The sequence below is a fragment of the Colossoma macropomum genome, unplaced genomic scaffold (genome assembly GCF_904425465.1).
Source record: "Colossoma macropomum unplaced genomic scaffold, Colossoma_macropomum, whole genome shotgun sequence".
Taxonomy (NCBI): Eukaryota; Metazoa; Chordata; class Actinopteri; order Characiformes; family Serrasalmidae; genus Colossoma; species Colossoma macropomum.
Genome location: NW_023494790.1, coordinates 6,380,850 through 6,408,460, shown reverse-complemented (window position 1 = coordinate 6,408,460; position 27,611 = coordinate 6,380,850). Strand labels below are relative to the sequence as shown.

General features: G+C 40.3%; 1 protein-coding gene across 1 annotated transcript in view; it reads right to left on the bottom strand.

The window, feature by feature from the left end:
* The window catches only part of LOC118809055 (muscarinic acetylcholine receptor M3), a 166,659-nt gene that overhangs the window by 105,309 nt on the left and 33,739 nt on the right, over positions 1-27,611 (bottom strand). The window contains 1 exon segment of the mRNA XM_036571988.1: positions 13,908-14,010. The gene's annotated coding sequence lies outside the window, so the exon portion shown is untranslated.

Genomic DNA, 27,611 nt, shown 5'->3' with positions numbered 1-27,611 from the left:
TGGATCTGTAATGATATCTGTATTAATATACAATTGTACACCTTACAGCAGACAGTAAGACGTCTGGGTCAACATACAAAGAGCCACGGCACAATAAAAATGCACAGAAACACTCGACAATCATCAACAGTACATAACGCACAGTAAAACGCATCAAAACACATAACAACAAATGTTTTAGTGCAACAAACCACTCACTAAGGCAGTGCTACACAGAGAGAGATGTGAGGGGTTCAGGCCACACCTGTTCTATCTCCCAAACAAACGGTATATGAGTGTTTATCGATCGGCAGAGCTGGGATTGGGAGGTCACAGTGAAAGCCTTTCTCCTTCTCATACCAGCAGAATTACTGTGTGTGAATTGAGGTTTATAGCAGGACAAAGGCTAAGGGTGCAGATGTATTGAGGCGAGTGGGAACAGAGAGATGACCTCCTTCACTCGCCTCAGATTAGCCCGAGTCCTGATGGCATTCGGGGGCTGGAGGGGTGTGGACCGTCTTCAATATTTCACGGCCACTAGCTGCTGACAGCTTTGGGTATTGCGGGGATGGATTGAAAGTGAAACAGCGCTGTCTCCTTTGTAACGGAAGCGAGAAATACCTCACTGCGGAGATTCTCCTAATGGCAGGCAGGGGCTCCACAATAGGAGCTGAAGGGGGCTGTTCAAACGCTCAGATGGTTTAACAGGGATGTTGCCGTACTGCAGGAGACCCTCAGGTACCTCTGCGTTTATGTCTCTAAGTTGGGGCTGGGTGATCTGGCCAAAAACCTTAGCATGATCCATATTGTTAGGACAAAGACGAAGGAAAATGGGGCTTTAACTAACATATAATGATCAACAGTGATGCCAGGCCAGTTATAATGATAGATGATGTTAATGACTGTTACATTTGATTGGTTGGTTCCTGTCACTCAAGAAGCAAGATAACATGAATCTAAAGCACTTTACTTGATGTCCCACTTTTGCAGAACTGTTTTTTAAATGGTTAACTCCTGTTGGATGGCCTATCATAGTAACATAGGCTGATATTTGTATTAAATGTGTTATCACAGCACAAAGTTCACATTTCTCCACTAAAAACACAGACCTTCTCAGTACATCCGACAAAAGGGATTCATGGGTCGCTACCTACGATATGAAGAGGCGTTGATGAACCGCAGGAGATGGCATGAGGCCACTGCCCAAGCAACAAGCGCCAACGAGAGCCCAGAAGTGGCATGAGCACTTATCTAGTAACAGATATCATGCCACTGCAGTAGCTTAGCAGGCTAGTTTCGCCACAGCATAGGTTTACTGCAGCTCACTAAAGCCTCACAGGCACAAGTTTAGGGAATAAAGACTCAAATCTGAGCGGGAAAACCGGTGATTTTGTGAGTGAAGCTGTTAGCCTAAGCTACTTTTGGTCCATCTTTGCTTGAAGCTACGTTAGCTTAGCGAGAAAGCTTCACATACAAACCTCACCGATACAAGTTTTGAGAGTAAAGACTCAAATCTGTGTTTTTCAGCTTAAGGTACTCTTAATTCATATCCTTATAACACCAGAGGTTAATGTTGGCTTATGGATGATGGCTAAACCACCAGCAATTCTGGCTCACTGATGCTGCACTGAGGCAAGTTTAGAGGAAAAAGACTCAAATCTGAGGGAGTGAAATCAAGTGACTGGTGCTAGAGTGACATAAAAACAGAATCTTTATGATCATTAAAGTTACAGTGAGAGCTTATTTTTGTTTTTGCTCTGCCTCATCTGTTCAGTCTGTAACATGGATAGAGACGGTGTGCAGGGTAGCGGGGGGAGCGGGCAGGGTTCAGAAATAGGGCAGCAAGGGGGTTTTACAGTTTACATAATTGTGCATGTTCACTGATCTTTGCATTCTTGATGAATGTTGAGTTTTAAGAATGGGCCTGAGCCATTTATAATAATTTATTAGGCATAACAATAATAAATAAAAATATTTACCAATTTATTATTCAACATCAATCTTATTTTAATTTTAATTTATGACTTTAGGGGTAACTTTCGACCACTGTAATAATCTCCTGCTAGATGTGTGTTTGTGTAGCTTCACCATGGGTGTGACACCAGCAGGTTCCACGCCTCATATCAACAACTGGCATTCTGGTTGATGCTTAGCTCATTTGCATAAAGTTCATCCAGCAGGAGAGAGCGCAGACAGCAGAAAGAGCATCAGCGGTTGCTGTCAGTCATTTGTGCATATCTGTGTTGTCGTCTCACGTTCGGTTTTTAGCATGAATTCACAGTATACGTCACCTATACGCTGCTAAAATCTTCAGCACCCCCAACTTGAAAATCCCCGCCGGTAAGGCGGAAAGGTTTACAAAGAACAGACTTAGCTTGCTCTTTAGGGGGCTGTACCTCTATTTCCGTAAAGCTGCTTTGGAACAATATCTGTTATAAAAAGTACACATGAAATTGAACTTAACTGAATTGATAAAATACCACACAATCTCAGCCAATATCACAGCACTGAACCTGCTGTGTTTTCAAGCACGTCTGAGCAGAGAGATCAAATGTGCATCCTGGAGCTCACAGCCTAACAAATAGATTGAGTGAACTGCAGGTGTATGAGTGTAGCAGACAGCATGTTAATGTCGTTTCCTTCAGGGGGTTTAATTCGTAGCTATTGTTTGCACACGCTTTGGTCTGAGAAGAGCCTTTTCCCTGGAAAACAGCATAAGCAGTAAGGATTGATTTGTAGTCTATGTTCTTTTTTTGAAGAAGGCAAAGTAAAGCTGTCAATCTTTGCTCACCTGCTGAACATCTCAATCACAAAGGCTGATAATTCCTAAGCACTACTGAAGTCACATCTATCTGTTCTCTCCAAAACAAGAGAAATTAAAACACTGTTATAAGTTCAAGTCAGCACTGTAACAATTTGCCTCCAATGCTGGTTTTTGTACTGCTGTGCTCACTGCCTACCGATTCTGCCTAAACCAGCAGTGAAAGGTGATGAAGCTCCGTTATGCTCTGTTATAACTCATATGCACTTATGTGACACATACACCGATCAGGCATAACATTATGACCACCTCCTTGTTTCTACGCTCAATGTCCATTTTATCAGCTCCACTTACTATATAGGTGCACTTTGTAGTTCTACAGTTACAGACTGTAGTCCATCTGTTCTCTGCATACTTTGTTAGTCCCCTTTTACCCTGTTCTTCAGTGGTCAGGACCCCCATGGACCCTCACAGAGCAGGTACTATTTGGGTGGTGGATCATTCTCAGCACTGCAGTAACACTGACGTGGTGGTGGTGTGTTAGTGTGTGTTGTGCTGGTCTGAGTGGATCAGACACAGCAGTGCTGCTGGAGTTTTTAAACACCTCAGTGTCACTGCTGGACTGAGAATAGTCCACCAACCAAAAATATCCAGCCAACAACGTCCTGTGGGCAGCGTCCTGTGACCACTGATGAAGGACTAGAGGATGACCAACACAAATTGAGCAGCAGCAGATGAGCTATCGTCTCTGACTTTACATCTACAAGGTGGACAGACAAGGTAGGAGTGTCCAATAGAGTGGACAGTGAGTGGACACAGTGTTTAAAAACTCCAGCAGCAGAGAAAAGTATGCAGAGAAACAGATGGACTACAGTCTGTAACTGTAGAACTACAAAGTGCACCTATATAGTAAGTGGAGCTGATAAAATGGACAATGAGCGTAGAAACAAGGAGGTGGTCATAATGTTATGCCTGATTGGCGTATATGTATTTCACACCGAACAGAGTGGCTGTAACAAGCGTCTACAAGAATATGTAACTGTGCAGTACTGGACAAAAGTCAGAGACCATCCTTTGCATTTATGACAGTTTCAATTCTTTTTAGGAGACTGAAAGTTTTTCAAACTGTTTACATTTAATTTCACATGTAGCTGCACTAGTCTTGATTTACACCATTATGTCTGTCACAGTCATCCATGTACCACAGATTAAGTCATTTTGGAGTGCTAATTAAAAAATTATAATTTTCATGTTGATTTAATATTCTACCACGTCTCTGTTGTTGGAACAAAATCTCTTATCTCCAAAAAGGTGACTTTACAGGACAAGGAAAAACGTTTCAGAAGTAAATGGATAAAAAAAAAAAAAATCCAAGTAATTTTCATCTAGAATTTTTGACATAAAGGGCAAGTGACCTTTTTGACCTTTTCAAATGATGTCAAAAATGAACGACAAAAATGGAGATGACCGGTTTTGTCCCGACAGCCATGATGTAATATTAATATGTTATCATTAAATAATACTGTTGCCATTGTGTTTGGTGTTCAGTGTTGAAATGGCACTAAATTTGCTGAAAATGCATACTGACTTGTTTAGGAGGACTAGAGACTCGATTTCAGACTAGTCTGTACTCACTTGCCTGTATTGACTCAGGACTTTAGACTTGCCCTTATTATTGAGACTCACCTGTATCAACTTGGGACTCAACTCGAGACTCTCCTGTATTGACTCGGGTCTAGTCATAAGACTTATTTGTATTGACTCAGGATCTGACTTGAGAGTCAGCTGTATTGACTCTGGTCTTGACTTGATATTCGCCTATCTTGACTTTGGACTTGAGTGTCAAAACATACTTGCAAGTAACAAGACTTACTTATTACTCAGCGACTTATTCCCACCTCTGGAATCTGCTGCTTGTGCCTAAAATCCTTTGTCTGCTTTCCATTAATAAACCTCGTTTGGAGAGCCTGGCACCCATAGATAGAGCAAACCCATCAACGCATGTGCAGTTCAGAGAGCTCTTGAACACACACAGCAATTAATGAAGGGTGCTTTTCATGTAAAGGCCATTCTTTTGTTCAGTCCCAACTAACACCTCTGAGAGGCAATTAGTGTCCATTACCTGAACGAAAAAAAAATAAATAATAAAATTTTTTGTGGTTAAATCAACAAACAACCCATCAACAAGGACAATGAGTGCTAAGGTATACGGCATGCAGAGAGAAAAGCATGTGTCTGTGTTTCAGAGAACTGTCATGGGCCGATATGGTGGGAAAGCTGAAGGAGCAGCTCCATGTTAAATAGTGATAAAGCCATTTGAGTGTTAAAAGCATTAAAAGCATTTTCTCCCCCTCTCCCTACGTATACTGCTGTAAGTCTGCCAAGGACAGATTCTATTATTAATGAACCACTGTCATTCCATTCTTTATGGGATAGACAGAAGGTGAAAGAGCAAGAAATGAGAAAACGTGTGTCTATTTAAGTCTAAGACGGATATGCTCAGGAGAGACACACAGAGACAGAAAGAATACAAGAAAAGATGATAAAAGGTGTTAGAAAGTGTAATTGGTGTGTTTTTCATCAGGGATTCTCTTCGAAAAAGTTTTAGTCGACTCCTTCCACTAATACAGCTCCTTGAATAATTAACACTCCAGGGTGGTACACCACAGCCAAGGATAGCCTTCACTCTGATTCAGCTCTTCAAAATGCCATCTGTGGGTCTTGTGGGCCCCAGTGCAAAATACCTACAGTTAATAAAAATATACTAAATAAGATAAATCTTTAGATTCTAATATCTCATATGCAACTTCAAAAAATGAATACATATACTCAGAAGGGTTTTTCTTCATACTTATAAGACATCAAAACTGTGAAATACATATGAATACATATGAAATTACTCCTTCTGAGGCCTATGCTGGTAACAAGTTCCTCTTATTTGGGCAAAGCAGTGAAAAATAAGCATCTTAAATAGGTAAAACGGGCGGGGTGGTGGGGGTGTGTGTGTGTGTGGGGGAGGGGGGGTTGGAGTCCTTTGCTTTACCTTTTCATCCAGTAATCTGGAGACAATCCCTGACACTGAGTATGTATACAGTCATATGCAAAGGTTTTCACAAATTGGCTATTAATATTGCATATTTGTTTATGTTGATTTTCTAAGTAAGTTAACAATCCTTTACAGGGAACTTTCTTCCTACTATGTTAAATTTAGCAAATAAACACTAATTGTGCATTAAATTGTGCAGAAGTGTGTTATTAAAATAAAAAAGTGTTATTTGATCGGGGTGCCCAAACTTTTGCACACTGCTATACTGACCGCAAGAGTTGAGCCTTCTTCTCTGAAGCCGTATCATCTGAGGTCATTTAGAATAGCCTGTTTCAGCTGATGTACGAGAGCTGAGACATGATTTTACTGATGCGTAAAGTTTACTCAGTACCTGAAGCTGTTTTGTCTGATGTCTGAAAGCTGACGCTGTGATGTGAGAATGTCCTGAATTGTACCATGGGTGGCTTTTTTGTAGGATATCTGCCTGCAGCATAGAGAGCACTCAACCAATGCAGCTCAACAGCTACATTTACAGAATAAGCTAATCTATGTTAGTTACTGTAAACGTGATATTAATGTAGAATTTCAATTCACCCATGTTTAAAAGTTCAGCTATGTGAGGGGATACTAGTGCAGTGTGGCTGAAAACAAGGTTTCACCTGCACTGGGGGCTGTTACCGCAGTAACTTGGTCAACTGCCACCAGGCACAGTCCTACTTCTTTCAGAAATACTGACCTTCTGCCCAAAAGAGCTATGCAGGTCTACCTTACCTTACCTTACAACACAGCTGGCTAAAATGCATTAACAAGGACACATATTCCACTAATTAGCTTTTAACGAGACACAAATGCAGTAGTAATTATGTTGATAGAATGACTGGCTGTGTCTCATTTATGAAGCTGGGACCTTCAAAGGTCATGTTTTTTTGGCTGCATAGATCATAAATGCTGTCCCATTTGAAAAGAACATGGAGGATCCTTGAAATATGACCAAGAAATAAGTCGTTCTGTTGGCTGAACTCAGAGAATGCAGAGCTATTTTGGCTGGGCAGGTCATTTTTTAATTTACGTTGCCCCATTTGATGTAAAAATTACTTAGAGTTTACCACACAAATTGCCTGTAAAGGCTATTATGAACATATGTCCTCTTGTGAAATATATGAATGACCAGCTGCATTTTTAGCATTGTTGTCTAAGTTTATCAATCATTTAAATATTTAAGGTAAAGGGTTAATGTTGTAGTGAAGACGATGAATAACAAAACGATGATTGAAGCTGTAGTTGAACCCAAAACAAAGCTCTTTCTTAAAGTAAAACTGCACACAGCACAAGCGAAAGCTTAACAGACTGTGTAGTCACAAAATTCACCATCATTAACTATTTTATGCAGCAGTAGTTTAATGTTTATTGTCATTTCATGATTAAGAACCGAGAAAATACTGAAATTTATGAAGCTTTATACTAAAACAGAGCACATACTACAAATGCTCGATTGGAGTGAGATCTATGGAATTTAGAGGCCATGGCAACACCTTGAACTTCGCAGTGTTCCCAAACCCGTTCCTGAACAATGTGTCGAGTGTTGCTTGGTGCGTTATCTTATTGAAAAAGCCCACTGCCATTGGGGAACGCCATTGACATAACGGGATGTACCTGGTTCACAATAATGTTTAGGTAGGTGGCACATGTCAATTTGATATCCTTCTTCCCACAGTGCATCCTGGTGCCATCACTTCCCCAGGTAAACAGCACACACGTACCCAGCAGTCCATGTAATGAAAAAGAAAATAAGACTCATCGGGTCAGCCTCCAAGCTCCAGTTCTGGTGCTTGCACACCCATTGTATGTGCTTCTGACAGTGAACAGGGGTCAGCATGGGCACTCTGACCAGTCTGCTGCTATGCAGCCCCATAGGCAGCAGGGTGCTGTGACACATTCCTCTCGTAACCAACATTAAAGATTTCTGTGAGTTGTGTCATAGTAGCCTCTAAGTTGGTTAGGACCAAACGGGATAGCCCTCTTTACCCCCGGTCTCACTTGCACTCACAGTACTAACTCCTTAACAGAACTTTAGGGAGCTTTAAAACTATGCATGCCAGTGAAATTAATGACAGCCTACTTTGATAAGTTATTTTAAATGCATGATTGTTTTCCTTAAAGCATGATTTCTACCAATGTGTACACACCTTAAAAAGATGGTTCTTCAAGGGTTCTTTAGTAAAGAAAATGGTTCTGCATAGTTCTGAAAATCATTTGCATGGTTAAAAGGTTCTTTGCATCGTGAAAGTGTTCTTCAGATTTGACTATGAATTTTTTCTTATTGTGGTAAAAAAGTAACATATGACCGCGGTTTGGAGATTTGCTGCCAATGCCAATAAGGTGAAATTAAACCTGTTCCATGGTGTTTGGATGCCTAACTTAACTTTGACACAAGTTTGGATGATAACAACTCAATTCTGAGGGAGTGAAGTTGAGCAGTGAAGGGTCAGAAAGGTGAAATTATACCTGTTCTGTGGTGTTTCGATCTGTAGCCTGATTATTAGCGTTCACTTAGCAAGCAGGCTACAGACCCAGACAGTGCAATCATTACAGTACAGGCTTGATTCTGACTGGTGCTCTCCTGACACAAATTAAGATGATAAAAACGTCTGACAGAGCAAAAGGCGAGTGAGTGACAGAAAGCCGGAATTGAACCTGTGCTGCTGTCATGTTTTTACGTCGCTTCTCTCATTGAGGCTTCAGAGGCCCACAACTGTTGCTGCTGGCCTGAGGTTGTACCTCATCCTGAGGCAGGTGTGCTACTGCCAAGTCTGGCAAACGATGCAGGATGGTTAACTCTAAGATGTGGTCTTAGAGTTAACCATGCTTATTTCCTACAAATGAGGCCTATTGCCTCATCCAAATTCACCGGCTGCTCCTTAGCCACGTTTACATGCAGCCTGATAATCCGTTAATAATCCAACTAATAGCTCAATCAGAATAGAATACGTCCATGTAAACACCTCTATCGGAATAGTCTAGTCCGATTGAGGCCATTCGGAATACAATTTCTATCCGATTGAACGAGGTGGGTAATCCTCTAAATAATCTGTTAAATAGAAGAATAATATCCGTGTAAACGCCTGAATCCGATTACATTCCAATCAGAACGTGTAAGTACGTTCTGCGCATGTGCGTCGCGTCATGGCGAAAGTTTATACCGTTCAGCATGGCGGAGCAGAAACAAGTTTATGCTCTGATCTTTAAAAGACGGCGGTGGGACGGACGTCCAGCTTATGTGTCTCAGAACACGACGTCTTCCTCTCGGCCTTCTTTAATAAGGACATGTGAAGGACGTTTTCCTGAGTCTGACCTCATTTTAAAGCAATTAAAACACAAGTGAGCCAACTGGAAACTCATATCACGCGGACTGGACCTCACGTGATGTTCGCTGTCATGGTAACGTTTACTCTAAGCGCTACTCCACGCATGCGCGTCATTTTGCATCGGATTACTTGTAGTGAGCATGTAAACGAAGATTTTCCATCAAATTGTTGAATAGAGTGTGCATATAAACACCTCAGTCTGAATCTGTAATCGGATTGTGTTCAATCGGATTGGCAAAAATCTTTGCATGTAAACACAGCCCTTGTCATCTGGCTCAAAGCCAAAATGTACCCAAATTGATGACATAAAATTTGGCTTAGAAACTAGATTTGTGGCTATTGTTGAGTCAAATAATGTCAATTGGGTAGCATCAACTAAGTGGCCAATACCACCATGTGTGTTTGCTGTCAGCACTTGCAACTAAAATCTAACTCCAACTGTTTATGTTATGCTTCTGTTTTTTATGTCTCACTATTGTGTCAATATTCAACTGAATGTTATGTGTAGATATCAGAAGCACCCAAGCCTAGAATTATTAATAATAATAATCAGACACTGCCCTGCGATGGACTGGCGACCTGTCCAGGGTGTATCCTGCCTTCCGCCCAATGACAGCTGGGAAAGGCTCCAGAACCCCACCGCGACCCAGAAGGATAAGCGGTTTAGATGATGGATGGATGGATAATCAGACACACACAAACGAAATCTCTCGCATGTTTTATGGACTGTCCCTCCCCCTCATGTGTGAAGCTGAAGTGACCAGCAGCTGAAAAGTTTTGTTTTCAGTAAAGACCACGTGTTTACAATAAAGACCACGTGACTTGATTTGACCGTTACAATGCTTAGCAACTAGGAGACGCACAGCCAGGAGCAGCATTCAAAAAATGCAGTGTGGATTCACAAGGACAAAAAGGGCTGGGAGTCGATCCCAATAAGAATCCATTCCTGGATTTCAGGCATTTAGGAATTGAGAGTCGACTCTAAAGTGCTGGACTTCCACACAACGATGTTCGAACGTGCACACAGAGAGTGACTAGATAGCCTGAATTAAAATACGTCCTTCTACAACACATACATTGACAGTCCAGCTACATTTTACTTTGGACAAAATGAAACAAAGTGTAAAATGTGTGACGATAAACTGACTTAGTGCCAAAACATCAAGTTGACAGAGGAGAATCAGGTACTTAGCCAGACCCTGCTAGTCAGCTAAGTTGAATTAGCTAATGTTAGCTCCCCAAATTTCCTTGCTCTAGTGAAATATAATTGATATTGTACTCTTTACGCCAGATGTCCTTCGCTATGTCTTTGTTTTTGGAATCAAGATCATTGAGTTGTGGAATTAACTCTATCGATTACTGTCACTAGGAATCGGAGTCGGAGTCGACTCCACATTTTATTGGAATCGAACGGTTCTACACAGTGTGGATCCCATTCTAGGCTTTGTCATACGTGGCAGTTAAGTTGCTTTGGAAGCTTTAGGCTGCAGCTTGATCAATAACAGTGTTGAATTTAATAGCAAACTTTGGTTACGTTCACATTACAAGCCTCGTTGCTCAAATCCGATTTTTTGCTCAAATCCGATCTCTCTGACATGATGGTTCACACTCGTTTAGGTAAGTGATTCAAATTTGTCATTAATGTGAACGAACTGTCGTCCTGAACTGACCCGCATGGGCACATCCTACTCAGTAACGTCACGTTAATGAATCGTTTGTGTCATGTCCATGAGTGTTCACATCAAGGTTGCATGGCCATGAATCGGATGCGTATCCAATCTAGGACCACATATGAAAGTGGCTCAGGTTGGATTTGAAAAGATCAGATTTGTGCATCCACACAGCCCTGAAAACATCAGGTCTGAGTCACGTTAGGGCAAAAAATCGGATTTGTGACACTTTAACCTGGTAATGTTTATACTTTCATATGACGTCATTTCAATGCACAGGCATGTTAGCTAGCTCGTGGCATGTATGTAACAGTACTTATATTTCAATTGCTAAACAGCCCCGTAATTCAGAGAATCCAGCGACACTTGGAGGTAAATGCACCCAGGACAAAACGTATCTGCTCTGGAGCATTTTTGTTTACCGCAGTACACGACGGCAGCAATTTTTCAAAAACGTCATTCATTTTTTTCCATAGAGAAAACCAGCTTAGACTAATCCGTGCATGACACCAACTACAGAACAAAACATCATCTCAGAGACCTATAAAACCAAAGTGGGACCCTCTGTCTTTGGTAACTCTTGCTGAAGCCAATGGCAATTTAGTGAATCTTTTACTCCTCTAGATGAAGGTGAAGTCACCAAACACTGAGCAGCAATAAAAGAATAGAATGCAAATGCTATGTTGATGTTTTGCCTGCTGTGTTTAGAATTACAACTTTATTTTCATATGACATGTTTTTACAAGGTTTTATTAAAACAGTGATGCTATGTTGAGCTAAGTTTATCCACACCTCCATTAAATCTTTAGCTACTCAAGTTCCTTAAAGCTCCAAACTAAGTGTCCTGCTCGCCAGGTGTGGCGTAGGTTCTGTACACTCTGGTAGAGGACACTGGTTGTGGATGTACAGTCATGCCTCTCTGCCCCAGTTTCTAATCTTCCATCAGGACACAGAGTCCTGCCTCAAATTCCTCAACTTTCATCTCCGCACAGACACACGCGCACGCTGCCAGGCCCTGTGGCATCAGTCTGAGAGCAGGTCATCCGTATCGCAGCATGTCATCTCTCCGTCTCCCCCGCACACCTCCGGCTATTCATTTTAAAACAGAACCACCGCAGCACAGGCCTCTCCTGACACAACTTATTGGCTTCTGCAGCTCTTAGTTGTGTGCACTGATATGTGAAAAAAATCACTTGAATAAAAGACAGCAAATAAAATTCTGTTTTTAAAGCCTTGGCCTGTGCATGTGAAGATGAAAGCGAGTGTAAAGGGGTGATGTGAGGAGGGTCAGTGTGGGCTGGTTTGTCCCAGGCTGGGACAGACACGGTGAATAGGGTGCACCATGTAGAATAAAATATATCTCTAACGCTATATATCAGCAAGAAATAGTCTAACATACACTGGCAGTCCATCCTTCATTTATTTAACGTCCAGTCGAAATGGCCATTAAGTATAAGTTAGTAATTTTTCAGCATCAGAAAAAAGCAGAAAACATACACCGATCAGGCATAACATTATGACCACCTCCTTGTTTCCACGCTCATTGTCCATTTTATCAGCTCCACTTACTATATAGGTGCACTTTGTAGTTCTACAGTTACAGACTGTAGTCCATCTGTTTCTCTGCATACTTTGTTAGCCCCCTTTTACCCTGTTCTTCAGTGGTCAGGACCCCCATGGACCCTCACAGAGCAGGTACTATTTGGGTGGTGGATCATTCTCAGCACTGCATTAACACTGATGTGGTGGTGGTGTGTTAGTGTGTGTTGTGCTGGTCTGAGTGGATCAGACACAGCAGTGCTGCTGGAGTTTTTAAACACCTCAGTGTCACTGCTGGACTGAGAATAGTCCACCAACCAAAAATATTCAGCCAACAGCGTCCTGTGGGCAGCGTCCTGTGACCACTGATGAAGGACTAGAGGATGACCAACACAAACTGTGCAGCAGCAGATGAGCTATCGTCACTGACTTTACATCTACAAGGTGGACTGACAAGGTAGGAGTGTCTAATAGAGTGGACAGTGAGTGGACACAGCAGCACTGCTGTGTCTGATCCACTCATACTGCTGCTGTTTTCTCTGCTGACACAGTAAAGAAGCAGCAGGTAAACATGTTTAAGTGAGAATCATGGATTTAAAAATCAGTTTGGGATTTTTTAGAGTTTTAAATGTACATAAACTCGATTGTGCTCTTGCCCTAAACTCAGCTCATTAAAAAGCTTCGCCTCACACGTGAGAGACTTTTCACCATTTTTCTTTGCTACTTGCTGTATTTTCTTCTTTCACGCTCTCAGTTCTCATTGGCTGTTGCAGGAGCCTGTCCAGATTGAGTCGTTGACCAGTTTACACAGGATTAGTCGGGTCAGAATAATCATGTCAAACATGATCAGGAAGCAAAAAATTGGAGTCTGCGCCCCTCACACACGACTCGATTCTCTCTCTAACTGTCGACTTCGAATAATCAAAAACCTGCAGACTGGGGCCAACACAGACTCAGCTAGACTGAGAATCGGGGCTAAAATCGGGCTAAAAGTCATGTAGTGTAACCCCGGCTTAACAGGTCTTGAAGGTGGTTGTTAGAAGCCCAATTTTCTCCAAATCTTTAAATAATTTTTGAAGGAAAGAAACTTGCAATTAATGGCCGTTTTGACTGGAAATGTAATGAATGAAGTGCAAACACAGGAAATAGACATTAGTCAGTGTTTATTAGTGTTTATCGGTGTTCAGCTTCCATGGTTCCATTCATTTCCAAGGTTAATATAAATAGACTAACATGGTTAAGTTACTCCCATTTCCATGGCTACACTACATGCTTTTAATGGTTATGATAGTAATCAGACTAGCAACACTGAATGAATTCTATTATAGTAAACAGGAAGAAGCTAAAGATTTCGTTTTAAATATTCAAAACTGTCAGAAGAAGACAGAAAACATTCAACCCATTCGATCAGCACTAACTCCAATAACACCACAGTTTCTGTTCACTGCAGATAAACAGTGGAACGGGGTGGCTTAATGACGTGTCCACCTACTTCAGAAACCACAACGACACGACGAGGAGCAGAGAGACAGAGAAGAAAGACTTACCCGGAGTGTAGACGATAACTGCTGCAGTCACATCTCAGCGAAGCCCTGAGTCCACTCGGCCCCCACACACACACCGTCCTCACCAGCACACATTACACAGGACCTGGACAACAGAACAGAAGGAGACTTAGACTTTGGACAGATTAGACTATAAAAAAGCTATTGCTCTGCTGTCTGTTTACAAAAAAGGCAGTCCTATTGTCATACAGTACTGTGCAAAAGTGAGAGAGTTTCCTTAACTTGTTTAATTTTTAGTGGTTATTAATTTGTTCAGGAGAATATATATATAAAACAGTCTACTTGCATAAGGAAGGAGAGAATGGAAAATAACTAAAAAAACACAAGAGGAGCTTAAAAAAAGTTCATAATTAATAGCTGCAAAGAAAATGGGACTCCTAACAACCATGCAAGACCTGGTCAACCACCAACACTGCCCCCATCAGATAAACAGCACTTAAAGCTTTCGTCTTTGAGAGAGAGGAGAAAATCAAGCTGCTCCAGATCTGAAAACATCCACAGGTGTTTCTGTCCATCCTTCCACTGTGAGAAGACGACTCAGCGCTGTGGGTCTGAAAGGATGTGTAGCTGCCAAGAAGAACCTCACTGAGAAAAGGAGACGGACACATCAAACAAAGAAGCTGAACAATGGACTGACCACCCCAGAGTCCAGACCTCAACATCACTGTTCGTGTCTGATTAATCGGATGGTGAGAAGCAGAAAATGCAAAACCAACTTCTAAAACAAAACTTTGGAGGTGTGTCTGCAGATTTCTTTGAGAAACTGAAAGTGAGTCTGCTGAAAAGAATGGAAGCTGTAATAAAGGTAAAGAGTGACACACTAAACACTAAAATATGTAAATTATATTTAGGTGTTCTGTATAATTTTTCTGCTCTTTTCCTGACACTGAAAAATTAAGAACGTGGGTGATCTGACCTCTGACAGTACTGTACACATAATTCTTTAATCCAAGTCAAACATTACACAACACACATGAAAGAGAAGTATAACTTCCTACGACAAAATATAAGCTTCAATATAAATAACGCCATTTAGTCGCAAGTTTAGTACAACCACAATACTTATATAAAGCCATCAGCTCTACTGAGAAAGTCACTACCACTAGTTCTGCAACGAGAGGCACAGAAAAACGCCTACCCCATCCTGAACGGCTCAAAAAATAACATGTTCCCCAAACACCATGATTAGGCTTTCAAATTAATGCAACATATAATTTTGCCAAATAGATAAAATCTTCCCCAGATGCACCACACAAACCAGCATAACCACCAGGTTTGCAGCACAGGAGGAGGAATCAGCCTATTTTTGTACTTTTTTGTGCCCGTTTCTCAAAATTATAACATGCCATACTTTTTAAGGCATGCAAAATTATGCAAAGTCATGCAAATACATGCAAAAACTTGTAAAACTGATCTTATGAGTACTGAACGTATATGCACAGTGCTCAGTGAGTAGCAGCGTTGGAGGAAACGACGACTCTAATGAACACTGGGGAAGTCTACATTTGTCCACTCAATAATGTTTATTAATAAAATCTCTAGTTAAATTCATTTTTTGAATGGCCAAGAGTGGAGCAAAAGTCACCTCTTAAAGGGCCCGTATCCTACACCACATCTTTTTCTCTGAGGTCAACTAGTTACATTTCTGTGCTTTTAAGCGCTGAAAACAGTTATCGTTAATTTTTACATGACCAATTTTCAACCTTTTTATCTCTTAGAATTAAACAATGTTTTGTTACTGTGCCTTTAAGAATGATATACATAAATGACCTCTGTTCTGACTAGCTGTCCTGTACTATGCTTGATTTATAAATTCAGTGTGAGTGGGCGGGGCTAAACTGCTGTAGGCAGGTATATATAAATATGTTGCTTTTCATGACATCACAAAAACAGGGAAATGGGCAGCCTAGTCTCCATATATGGTCTACATAGACTGGGGAGTGGACGCTATATTTGGAAACACTGACCATTTATATTTTTATACATCTTTTATTTTAAAAAAGTGAGGAAAATTCAGTTTTCCATGATATGGTCCCTTTAATCATTGAAGGCCAGTCCAGAATACCCCATCAAACCAATGAGGATGATTACTAGTAATCATAGTTTTTTTTTTACATACAGAATATTTCGGGGCAATAATAATAAGGGATGTCTGACAATATTGGAATCATATCAGTATCGGCAGATAATTGTGGTATCCAACAGATTTTTGACTGATATTTAACGTGATATTTAATGAGGTATTTATTGTACTCAATAAGAACAAAATGTTTTGGTCAATGCTGGGATAAAACACTAAAATATCTGCATTTTTTTCATTTCACTGCATTTGTAACCCTAGAGAAATGCATTATGCGTTATATTTCTCCATAATGCCATTCCAGGTCAACAGATTCCTAATTTCTACACTTTATAAATGTTTATGTATCAGCATCAGCCCACAATCCCCATATCTGAGTATCTCTGTCATTACTCACAGTATTAATTATACTCTTTTTTAATATTTATTCATTCATTTTTACTCAGTATCACTACTTCTTGCTCATGCTGATGGACATATTTATTTAGGATGTATGACTGAAATGGTCTGTGGAAACAACATACATCTGCAGAACATACAGTTCGAAAAGCAATCAAAAGCAGTCAAACGCTGACTGACCATCATAGAGCCACTTAATTCAAAATTGGAAGACTTATTTCAGTCAGTTATGACTCATTACTGCCAGACAAACAACAGAACACGCAACCAATCAGCATCTCACACAGTTTTGTATTACAAAAAGCCATTACAGCCTGAGTATTCTTTCCCAGCACTATTTTTAGTCTAAAGTCAGGGCTTAATTTGTGCCGGATCCAGATCTGGCGCCTATTTTAGTAAATCTGGCACCGCATACACATGTTAAATACATCAACGAGGTGAGCTGTAGAGATGTATGAAGAAAGATCATTAAATTTTCTGGAAATAACTCGATATATTACAACAAAATTATATAGTGTTGAACAGTTAGTTAAAAACTATGATGCTGGAACATTGCTGTAAGGATTTGGCTGCATTTAGCCACTAGAGCATACCCCTCTAGCCCATGCTTGGCACTGGGCCTGGCGACCTTAGGCCCATGTGCAGCTGCTCCAGAGCGTCCCAATCTACTGGTCAATGCTTTTCTATGGAGATTATACAAGCTGTGTGAACATCAATACCAGCAGTTGGTGCAGCAGCTGAATTCACTAATTATAAGGGTGTCTGGACACTTCTGCACATATAATGCTGGTTTCCCCGACCTGGATTAAGCCTAATCTTGGACTAAATTTCAGTGTCAAAGGAGAATTGCCATTGAAAATTCTTTTTATTCCAGGCTTTAGCTTTATCCATTTATGGGAAACTGGCCCTTTGTGTATTATAGTCACCACTCAGGAGTCTCTGCACTTGGCAGGCCAGTTTTGAGCACCATCTCTCAGCAGCTTCTTAACTGTATGCATTTTTCTACAACAGGTACACATTTCCATTCCAACCTGCAACAACACACAGTCCATCATACCCACTCACTCAATCAGCTCAGCTTAGGCATGTTATATAATGACTCTAAGCAGGGGCTTCATTGGCCTATACAGGCGCAGGGTAAAAGATGGTGGAGCTGAATGTGATCATCTGTTCTCTGCCCCCTCGCCCGCCTCACACGCGCTTTCTTTCATCCTGCATTTCAGTTTCTAAAGAGAAGCTCAGTCGCAACGTTGACTAAGTCAGGCGTCTCCTCAGCCAGGACTTTTTGCTCTGGTATCCACGTTAGGCTAAGGCTAACCTCAAAAGACCAGCCATTCTATTATGTCTGCTGCCTAGAAAACACCAGGATCCAGTATACGGCCCACTACTACTGTGACGTAATGTGACATAATTTATCCCAATAACAATAACTACTATCACATTGCCCACTCATACCTGACGATCTGTTTTTCTGCTTCTTTTTTGGTGAAATGAAAGTGTAAAAAAGTGATAGCAATGCAGACGCTAGTTAGCATGTTAACTAGGACTGTAGTAGTTAAGTCCAATCTTGCGTCTGAAGACTTCTGACTTGGACTTGCTGTGGACTAGGTAGTATTTATACTTGGCCGTGTCTCTGTCTCAGCCATCAGTCTCGCCAAATTTATTTCACTGACTCGCACTCAAGCAGCTCAGGGGTTAAACTGGGCAGGAGTGAACCAGAGCTGAGCTTCGGCATCTTTACTTTGTCTCAACAGCAAACAAAGCTGAGCTCCGGCGCTGTAATCTGTTGGAAATATAAACTGTTTCATATAAAATCATTGTAAAAATTCAATTTAACATCAATTTAAACATAAGGTGATAAATCACATCCCTTAAATAAACAAAAAATAAACAGCTGTATTGTGCTGGACTGTACTGTATTCTCTTCAAAACAACAGGCAGATCATCCGAGCAGATAGAAGGTCAGGAAACGTTCTTGATATCAGGTGGGTGGCGTTATTGTTTTTTTGCCTGAATTTCACTTCTGTCAAAAAAAAGATATTTTGATATAATTTTGATGAATAAAAAACTGATAAATAATTATTACTAATACTGCCAAGTAAATTGATTGACTTAAGACTAATTAAGGCCTGATCTTGAAGAGTTATTTGGGTTTTGGTCTTGACTCTCATTTTCATTTAGACTGTGCCTTGACTTGGTCTTGGGCCCTTTAGACTTGGTCTTGATCTCGACTAGTCATGGTTTGGTCTTGTCTCTGACTCAACAATGGTGGTCTTGACTACAGCCCTACTGCTAACACCTGCTTGATCTACATAAAAAAAAACATATTAAAATTATGCTTTCAACAAATAAAGAATCCTGTTTCAGGATTTCCAATCAAAATGTTGTAAATTGTCCAATTTTTTTTTTTTAATCTTTGCAAAATTGATGTCACCTAAATTCAACAGCTTTCAACACAGACGTTCGACCTCCAAACAAATTGCTATGAAATTCTTAAATAAGAAAATAAAAATAAATGAAAATTAAGACAATTTTTATCTTACTTCTGATATTGTCAACCATAGCTCTTTAGATTTACACTGGAGTCTGATGAAGCTAACAAGTAATGGAAGCCCATGTCCACCAATTAGCACTGTGCAAACTCAATGCCTAAATCATCACAATCTCAAATAGATTTGCTTATGTGGTTTTTCACACTGTATCAATTTTTAAAAAACATAAACTTCAGATGCCAAACCTGCCTCAGCTACATTTGAGATAAGGGGGACAATAGTCAATTAGACCCCCCCTCCAAACTATTCCCTTCAGTAGCAACATTAAACTCAAATTTTATCAATATTTTCTATTCGGTGCTCTTCAGTGACTTATGCTGATGCTCCTTTATAGTTATTGTGGGCACCATCTGCTTTAATGAATTGAAAGCTGCACAAATTCATTGTTCTCGTTCAGCCAGCGTGCACAATGCTGAAAACGAAGCACAATAATCAATGCAAATAACTTTTCAGGAAAGGAGAAAAACGCCTTTTGTGTTTTACGCAGCTTCGGCCCATTCATCACAAAACTCTGTTTAACCGTGACATTTTTTAATCTCTCACGGTTGCAAAAAATCCCAGCCAGCTTTCTGTTTACTGTCTGCGAAAACAAATAAATAAATAAACAAATAAAGCCTGTCAGCAGCAGAGTTATGAGGTTTTTCCTGCGACAGCAGCGATATGTGCTTTGATTTCGGACAGAGCGCAGTGGTGAGCTCCATTAGTTTACCCAGAGACCTCTGCTCTGCGTGTGACAGCTGAATCATGCTGGAAATCATATTTCCCATCATGCAGTGCGGGAGGCGTACATCACACTCCTAGTGACATGATGTCCATTACAACGAGGCCGTTCTGACTCCAAACACGCCGGTCTTCCCAACACCACAGTGTTTATACCCACCTCCTACCTCTTTACTGAGGTTTGCTTTAAGCTTAAGGTTGAAGATAAACTCTTCTATTTTTAACCTGTTTTTGCTGAAACTGTGTAACATTGCTGCTGAGCTGATCCAGATTACAGTGCAATTACATGATTTTAGAACCATTAACAACCTTCACACCATTTGAAAGGTGAGAAAGAAATCCAGTCAGTCTTTGTACTCAGTGATGGCAGATGTTATTAAAACCACAGAATAAATATCTCACTGTAGAATATACTCACACTGTCTGATCCTCTCTAGGCCTGTCACAATCATAATCCCCTAATCGCAATTATTTAAGATTACTGCAGTTATATTCCATGGTTACTTGTCAGCTTTACGCATGTCCTATGTTTACATTGCAACTAACACAGAATGAATTAGGTATGTTTACATCATCTAAATTGAGGTAAAAAAAAATGTAAATAAAATAAAGTGGAAAACACATTTATTGATTCACATCATGGGTCTTACAAAAATAACAAAACTTCTGACTGGTGTTATAACACTTTCAGAGGGTAGGGTTGAGTTTATTTACTTATTGTCTGTTAATGACACCTTTAGAGGGCGGCGGTGAGTGATGTTTGTTTATTTGTTGTTAATAACAACTTCAGAGGGCGGCAGTGAGTGATGTTTGTTTATTTGATGCCTACTAATGACGCCTGTAGAGAGCGGCGCTGAGTAGTGTCTGTTTATTTGATGTTTGTTAAGGACGCCTTTAGAGGGCGGCAGTGAGTAATTTTTTTATTTTTTTTTTATGTTTGTTAATGATGCCTATACTGGGTGGCGCTGAGCAATGTTTGTTTATTTGATGCCTGTTAATAACACATTTAGAGGGCCTCAGTGAGTAATGTTTGTTTATTTGGTGTTTGTTAACACCTTTAAAGGGCATCTCTCAGTAACGTTTGTTTACTTGATGTTTGTTAATGACACCTTTAGAGGGCGGCAGTGAGTAACATTTGTTTAGTTGATACTAATGACACCTTTAAAGGGCAGCACCAAGTAACGTTTGTTTTGTCAATATTAATGACACCTTTAGAGGGCGGCACTGAGTAACGTTTGTTCGGTCGATGTTAATGACACCTTTAGAGGGCGGCACTGAGTAACGTTTGTTCGGTCGATGTTAATGACACCTTTAGAGGTCAGCACTGAGTAAAATTTGCTTATTTAAGTTAGTGCTGTGTCTGTCATCAGTTGAGAGCTGCTAGGTATTGATAAGTAGGAAGCAAGAAAGGTAATCAGCCAATTTGGCAACTTAAGGCTTTTACTTTAAGCGTTGCATATAATGAATAACAAAACACAACAGTTAACTGAAATTATTTATATAGCAATTCATGAGCAGCTAAAATTTCATAATAGAGGGCTAATAACAGGACACCTTGGTGTACTGTTAGAGACAATGATGAATGTGGTAGAGGGCGGATGATAAATTGTGTAGCAACAGGTGAGCTACAGTCTGTGACTGTACACCTATATAGTGGAGCTATAGGGTGGATGGACCTCATAAAGCGGATGGTGATTGGAAGCACAAGGCAGGGGTTTCTAATGAAGTGTAAAGTAAAGACAATATGCATAAAACCTATTTTTTTCTGTTCAGCTGCTCAGGCAAATTAGAGATTCAGCTTTAAGGCCTTTTTCTCCACTGTGTTGCTCTCTGTTTCATAAACAGCTCTGAGCCATCGCTGTGCTGAAGCTACGTCTAGGAGAGAAGGGAAGGCAGCGTGGCTTGAGAACACATTTTTATTCACGAACCTGCAGAGGGTTAAGCGAGCTTCCCAAGGACGCGATGGCAGCGCTCCGAGGGCAGAGACCCTGCATCCTGCAGCCGTCTGCTACAAGGTCAATTACCAGCTGTGTACAACTCTGAAGGAATGGTTTGGTGATAAAAACAAATTTACACAATTTCCCCCTTAAACTAAAAGTAGCCGATCAGCCAAGACATGCTTGTGTCTGAAGTTTGCTTCTTTAGTTTTCCACTGGTGCTATGAGGCTAATGCAGCTAATAAGTAAGTTTACTTGAAGTTTAAAGGCACTAATTAGCATTGCACAAACTGACAGCCTAAATCTTCACATATTTGCCTCAAACCAAGCCAAGCTTTTAAGTAGTGATGTCCAATCTGTGAATGGACATCAATTAAAGCATTGGATATTCCAGTGATTAACTTTTCATCTATTTACACTGAGGGGTAGACAGGTAGGGCTAACGCATTGGCTTTAGCATTAGCATTTAAACTCTGGTTTAACCACAGATATTTGACACTTTGAACATCCAGGTAGTGTTTTTGTCTCAAAAAACTTTGTATGCTGGAGTTCTAAAGTAAATTAATATAAATACTGTTTTTGAAAATTACTGGCCTGTTAGCATGTTAGCATGTTCACTTTCTGCTAATCTGGCCCACGACAGAATATAGTTCAGTTAGAATAAAAAATACAGACCGGAAGAAAAGAGGCTGTTTTTGTTTTGATTTCACTGCATAAACTCTATTTGTGCAGTTCTGTGCATTGACTTTCATTAAAACCATCATTACAGTCTGCTGTTAACAGAGAACTGCTTTGATTCTACTGAGTCACTACAGTTAAGTATCTCAAACATGTCTTGGGAAAAATTGCATAAATTTGATTTTCTGCCCAAACTATTACTTTAAGATGAATATTTTTCTGCTCTTCCTTTTCAAATACATGTTCATTCTCATTCATATTCACTCCATCATTCCTGAGCAGACAGATCAGAAGCAGCCCTGTGAACAAGCTGCTGTTATACATTCAGCTCCGTTTAACTCGCCTCCTCATGTCAGCTGTTTGATTTTTGCAAGGGCCATCATCAAAGCTTTCACTGTATTCAGACTAATAATACTGCGGCCTGCTTGGTGAGAATGTCAGAGACAAACAGCTCCTGGACAGTCTAACCCTCCTACATCTCCACATTTCATTTTCCTTAATTATGGTAAGACGACTGAAACAAGTGGAGAAATGTGGAGCAAGTGTGGATTCTACACTTTCAACCAATAACACGTTAGTGTTTATATGTAGAAGATATTGGTGACACTTTATTTTGAGTGGTTCTTTTTAATGAAACAAACACTCAACAGACTCTCAGTAACATGTCAAAAACATATGAGGGTTAGGATTAGGTTTTGGGTTAAGGTTAGGGTTCGGATTAGGGCCAGGGTGAGGGTTAGGTTTTGGTTAAGGTTGGTAAGGTTAGGTTTTGCATAATGGAAGTAACATATTAACAACACATCTACTTAATGTAAGTAATGTATCAACAGAACATCTACAAGATATTTACTTCAATGGGCAAAAATGGTCAAAAGTGGCACATAGATCAAAATTCGCAAAATTGATAAAAAAAAAAAAAGTTTCTGGTGTTCTCAGAACAAACGACTGGACAACCTGGAGTCCAGGCCTCAACATCGCTGAATGTGTTTGGATTACTTGGATGGTGAGGAACAAAAAAATACTAAGACTGAACTTTGAAGGTGTGAAAAATATCCCTGCAGATTTCTTTGAAAAACTGAAAGTGAGTCTCCTGAACAGAATGGAAGCTGTAATAAAGTTGAAGAGTGGACAGACTAAATACTGAAATATTATGCTTAGGCTTCTGCAATTTTCTGTTAAATATAAATATAAGCTTTTTTCCTGGTGCTGAAAAATGAGGAACTTGTACCTAATGAGCTTTTTGACTAGAAATTAAATACATGAAGGTGAACGTTTGTGCAGTTTTGCACAGTACATGTAAATCCCATTATTTATGTAACTATGTAATTAGTTATGTAACTGCACTTACATCATTAAATTCTTTAAAAAATAATTAAATAAAAAAGCAGCTGCATCCTGCATATCATTGTCTGGTACTGGGCACTGTGCTACAGCCCCTGCTATAGGTGAATATGCCAAGTAAAGCCAGCTGTCTGTTATAAAATAGATTCATCCCTTAAATGGCCAAGGCCCAAAGTTTATTCCACACTACTATAGCCAAAGAATAGCTCAGCCAATTTGCACTGAAGTCCCTGTATGAATAATAAGCCTTAGTATGTAAGTCTTAGTATGGATTTTCAGGGGTTAGCCACTCAGCAGGACCCTTTACAGAGCAAGATATCATTTATTAACTGTGTGGCGTACAATACATGTCACAGTAATGGACGATAGCTGTACATCCCTGCTGAACGCTGATATATGAACGCTAGTAGACAATGCTCTAAAGCAAGGCTGTCTGAATCGACTCCTATATAGGATAGGACATATAGGATTGTAGGATTATAGAATAGAATACTATACATCAGTCCCACCTGGATATTGTAGCTTTTTCTGTGATTGTTTTGGGCTAAAATGCAATATTTGAATTCTGGGGTTGGGGGGTTACAATAAAACTGTGAGCCGGACATATTTCCACAATTTATTTTGAATGTAGCCTAGTTCCTAAAAAATAAGGGAGAAAGAAATTGGAAATTAATTAATTAAGTAATTAAGGTGAACAGTGAACATATTAAATACTGAAAAAAAATGTTGAGGCTTCTGTAATTTTCTATTAAATATAAATAAAAGCTTTTTTTTCCTGATGCTGAAAAATGAATAACTTGTACATAATGGCCATTTGTGTGAAGGGTTAACTCCCTCAACACTCTGAAATCTGAAATTTTGCCAATTTTTTTTTATGAGTACAAGGACGAATTCTGAGTCTGTGTGACTCCAAATAAAAATAAAAAAATGTAAACTGTTTAAAATGCTAAATAAAAAGCACTCAGTCCACACAACATGCAGCATTCTTACAATAATTGTCAAAGAATTTATGATTTATGCATTCAAAGCATAAAAGCTGCAAGCCCTTGCAAATATTGTGAGGGTTGATTGAAACTGTGTGAATTTGTGACTGCAAATTCCTGGAGGGAGGGAGTTGTACTGCTACGTACTGTAACTGCGACGTCTTGTAATTAATACAAACACTGTGTTAAAATTATAGATGCACATAAACATGATCCTGCATTGTGTTTTGAGAAGCCTGCTGCTCTTGAGAGAGTCCTGCTATAGTTACAAAGGATTCAGCTGAATGCTAACTCTCATCAAGCTAGCAAGCTAACACCCTTCAAGGTCCAAAGCGTTGACTCCCTACTCTGAAATTTTGCCAGATTCCTATAAGAGGACGGGATGCCTTCAGAATCTGTGTGACTGAGCTCTACAAGATGGAGCAAAAGCATTAGCATAGTGACTAGCGTAGCCAGCATGCATTAGCAAAGCACTCTGGATCTCTGAATAATGAGCGTTCAAGCTGCATCCGCCCAGCCTTCACAAACAGAATTTACTGCACATATTTTCGCCCTCGAATTCTCTTCTTCCTGCCAAATGTGCTGGCACAATGCTACTGCTGCTGATTTTACGAAACAAAAGCAGATGGAGGAGTCGTACAGCACAACTCCATACGCTTCAGTTATGTTCAATTACAGGGCTGCAATTAGATTGATTAATCTGTCAACTGCTGCTTCGACTAATTAACTATTCTGATTTATTTTACAAGGGAAGAACAGATTTATGTCAAAATGAATTACTTCACAATATCTGTAATGTTAATTACTATATTCTCATTTTGTGAAGGAACCATACGTGCTTTAGCCGTAAAAGACATGCACAGAATTACATGTCTGGTTAGTGTTCGACCGATAGTAAAGTCTGTGAGTGCATTAGAAGTTCCAAAACATGTTCTGCCAATGCTAGTCTCTAGAATATTCTATGCACTAGATACAATATGAGCAGAAGAACTGAAGCTCTATGTTTGGGATGCTGAGACTACTTTCATTCAAGCACATGCAGTACATTTGAGAAAACTTGTCACTTGGCCTTCAAAAAGGTCATGCTTTGAAGGTCATTTCAATAAAACTAGTCTGTGCTGGGCATCAGGGCCTCAGAATTCCCAGGTAAGACTCTTGGCTCTCACCACAACCTTGCAAATCAAGTAGCTTTTAAAATTACGATTATAGATTGATTATATTACGATTACGAGCATAGAGAACCATTTCATTCACTCTATCAAGAGCTTTTTCCTTTTCAAGGGATACCTCACTAATGTGCCATGCAAAGTTCGGCTTGCATTAAACTCTGTTGCATTTCTTTTTAATTGAGTTAATTTTGTTCTTGGATGAATCTATTGTTGTGTAATGTGTTTAATACTGTGTTATACATTATTATATGCGGTATTGTGTGTGCATGTGCTGTGATTATAGCACAGAGAGCTCAGAGGGCTGGGTCCTCTATTTTGGCTCCTGGACAGAGAGCTCGGAGGGCTGGGTCCTCTATTTTGGCTCCTGGACAGAGCCCTTAGAGGGCTGGGTCCTCTATTCGAGCTCCTGGACAGAGAGCTCGGAGGGCTGGGTTCTCTATTCGAGCTCCTGGACAGAGCCCTTAGAGGGCTGGGTCCTCTATTCGAGCTCCTGGACAGAACCCTTAGAGGGCTGGGTCCTCTATTCAAGCTCCTGGACAGAGAGCTCGGAGGTCTGGGTCCTCTATTTCGGCTCCTGGACAGAGCCCTTAGAGGGCTGGGTCCTCTATTTCGGCTCCTGGACAGAGCCCTTAGAGGGCTGGGTCCTCTATTTCGGCCCCTGGACAGAGAGATCGGAGTGCTGGGTCCTCTATTTCGGCTCCTGGACAGAGCCCTTAGAGGTCTGGGTCCTCTATTTCGGCTCCTGGACAGAGCCCTTAGAGGGCTGGGTCCTCTATTTCGGCCCCTGGACAGAGAGATCGGAGTGCTGGGTCCTCTATTTCGGCTCCTGGACAGAGCCCTTAGAGGGCTGGGTCCTCTATTTCGGCTCCTGGACAGAGAGCTCGGAGGGCTGGGTTCTCTATTCGAGCTCCTGGACAGAGAGCTTGGAGGGCTGGGTCCTCTATTTCGGCTCCTGGACAGAGAGCTCAGAGAGATTCATCCGTTTGTTTGTTCAACCAGCCATGTCAGAATTCTCTGGATGCACATCCAGTAATAATGTGAGCCCATTTCACACCAGACGCAGTAACCATGTCACATGATGTGCCACATGCAATACGCTTCTGTGTTAATCAATGCAGCCTTTGAATGGCATTCAGTAGCATGCTAGCAGTTTCTAGGCAGAAAGAGTACAAAGTATTTAGAAGAAGTAATCTTTCTATAATGTACAATCTAGGCTAATAAACAAATCAACAAATGTGGTTTTATCCCTCTGACAAGGTAATAGAAACCCCTTGAGTTGTGAACCCCCACGCATCTCTCCATCTTCATAGAGCTGTACATCACATGGTGAGAAAGCTAGAAACAGTCACAGCAGCAAGACAGGTTTTTATCATTTATGTCTTTGTATCATCAACATAAAGTTCATTTAGGCAATTAATGTGTTCAGTGAGTGGACACAGTGGGGATAGTCTACAAAACCACGTGTATATGTTGGGAGTGTTGGACTGAGGGCTGTCAACCACACACACTTATTAGAATATTAGGCCACAACCAGATCGTTCTCAGATATATATGATCATTTTTTAAATTTGTAAGCTGTGTTTTATTATATTTCTGTCTTGTGTTTTTTCATGCAAACGTTGCAGGAAGTTCAACCCCTTAAAAGGCCAGGGCCCACCAGTGGACACAAAGTTTTATTACACACTTCTATACCCTAAGAATAGCTTAGCCAGTTTGCATTCCCTGTAGTTACTGAATAATAAGCCCTTCTATGTAATAAGCCTGGGATTTTAAGGGGTTTATATGACACTCAATTTTAGTATAATGCAAATATTTTTTTTAATATTT